Source organism: Artemia sp. Qi Xiang Cuo, chromosome 15 (genome assembly GCF_049724085.1).
Source record: "Artemia sp. Qi Xiang Cuo chromosome 15, ASM4972408v1, whole genome shotgun sequence".
Lineage (NCBI taxonomy): Eukaryota > Metazoa > Arthropoda > Branchiopoda > Anostraca > Artemiidae > Artemia > Artemia sp. Qi Xiang Cuo.
Genome location: NC_142808.1, coordinates 20,316,782 through 20,319,460, shown reverse-complemented (window position 1 = coordinate 20,319,460; position 2,679 = coordinate 20,316,782).

Here is a 2,679-nt window from a genome sequence, read left to right as displayed (position 1 = left end):
AAATTGGAAGTTGGATAGTGGGTCTCTTATATTATACTGTTGCAGGAAAAGTAGAACATGGAAAATGTTAAAGGCCGAGTTTTAGCAAAATATAGAATTACTAGTTTCTAAAGACCTATATTCAAAAGACCTAGGGAACTATTAGTAAGACCCCTCCCCCCGCCATCACAGAAGCGGCTGCCCCCTCTACACATGATGCTGCCTACGCCCATGCTCAATCATTCAATCTGTCACAAATCCTGGCATCGAATTTGCCTCCAATCAACAGGGAGTAGGTCTTTTTGAGAGATTTTGTCAATTTCCATCTGAATCATAATAATGGCTGTAACTTAGTAGAAAGAAAGTCATTTCGCTTTGAAACTGATATTTAGCTGTTCAGCTGTATCTTTTGCTCTTGTGTATCCACTAACGATGTGGCATAATCATGCTTTTTCTATAAGTTTTGAGTTAAATATCCACGGCATCTGTAGTTTCTCAAAGCACCCTCTTAAAATTTCAAATTGGCCATGCAGATCGACAACCTCAGCCTGCCACCCGGATGTATTGGCTACAACCACATATAAGAATGTGGATGACAATTTTGATGACAAAATTTAATACGCAAATTTGTTGACTTGTAGTGCAGTTTTTACAAGACATAGGAGCAGATAAGAAGATATAGTCCAGTTTGTTACTTAAATTTGGTGTATCTTGAATATAAGTTCAGTGGAAAATTATAGTGACAATTCACCCCTTACTTCCCTTTTCAACTTTCTAAAGTGACATTTTGAGAAACCATTGAATGAGGACCTAAGTGACATTTACTGTCAAGAAAGGTCCGAAAGAAAAGGTCCTGCTGCTGCTGCCACCCGGATGTAAACGCATGGTAGGAATTTACATATTTATTTAATATAGCCTAGGCCTGTTATTGTTTATGGTGGAGCACCCAAAGCATTAGCCTTTCATCAAGTATTATCTTTGGTTTATTTAATAGGCTTAGTGCCTTTTCTATATTTTGAGTTTCTGTGACCAATGTCCAAACCAGATTCACCTGACCAATCTTTGGAAGATTCCCTGGAATGATGCAGCTATTTCTCCTTCTCATGCCCTTGACCCTACAAACATTTAGAATCAAGAAATTGTAACAGTCATCTCTAGACTAGGCTTACCATCAAGTCCATCTACTTCTAGTGATGGTGCAATAGGCTAATTTCTGTAGGTTCACCCCTGTTGAGTGACCCTAAATGTCAATTACCAGGTAGTGAAAACCATCTGGCATGGGATAATTTCCAAGTAGTTCAAAATATAAGAAAAAGAATAAGGTAAAATACTACTTTAGCAACTTTTAGCTATCTTAGAAAGGGGTTAGGCTAGGTTAGGAAAATGGGTCAATAGGCCCTATCTACGAAATCATATTATTGAGTTAGGCCTAGGACAAAAGTGAATACACCATTCAATGCCTTTTTTTATACTGATTACGAATATAATACGCAATTCTATTGGAAATGAGCTTCAGCCCCCCCCCCTATATAGGCCAATTAAGGGTTAGGTTAGGTATAGCCTATATAGGGGGGGGGGGCTGAAATTCATTTCCGATAGAAATGCTGGTAAAATTCTACTTTAGTTACTTTTGAAGGTACTTTAAAGGTAAATATTTACCAAATCAGATTATTGAGTAACTAAAGTGAATATACCATTTGATGCCTTTTTATGCTGATTACAAATATAACAATCATTTCTATCAAAAATGAATTTTAGACTCCACCCCCCCTATATGTCAATTTAGGATATATATTTGCACCTATGGTGATGGGGGTTAGGTTAGGGGGGATGGGGGGGGGGCTGAAATTCATTTCTGATAGAAATGATTATTATATTTGTAATCACAATCCCATGTCCATTCAGATTCACCAGTGGTTTGAAAGTGTCCTGGTTATGCATTTTGTGGAAAAACGCACTGACTGACTTATTGCTTGAGAATACCATATTATTACTTTTTGCCCAAATTGATAGCATATCTACAGATTTTTGAGAGGCTGACTGTAAGCATAAAGGGTCTCTCCCCACAACTGCAACAGCAATATCATCAGCATACAGAAAGAGCTCTGCTCCAAGAACATTTTCCAGGCTTATATCATGACAATAAACTGAGAAGAGAAGTGGACTTAGAACAGCCCCTTGAGGGTGTCCAATGTCAAAGGCTTTCTTCTTCAACTCTGAGGAGCCCCCCAGGGAGGTCTGGACCTCCCTGCCCATCAAAAATTGGTGGATCCAATTTACCAGTAGGTCTGGTAAGCCCATTACAGATAGCTTTCTGATTAGTTGCCTCACATCTACTCTATCAAATGCTGATTCCATGTCTAAAAATATCACATGTACTGCTTTTCCTTTTTTGAAGCTTTGTTTGATCAGATGCTCTAGTCTAACCAAGGAATCTGTGGTGCTCCTTGCAGGGAGACATCCGAGCTGTTAAATCTGGATATGGTCTGATAATGGGGTTAAAATTCTTTGTTTTATTACCCTCTCAATTAGTTTTGCAACTCAAGAGGTGAGTGATATGGGGCAGTATGAATCAACCAGCTTAGGGTCTTTTCCTGCCTTGAAAAGTGGGATCACTGTTGCCTTATTCCATTCAGATGGTATTGATGACTCTATGACAGATCTATTGAATAACTCTGTCAGTAGCTCAACAAATTTATC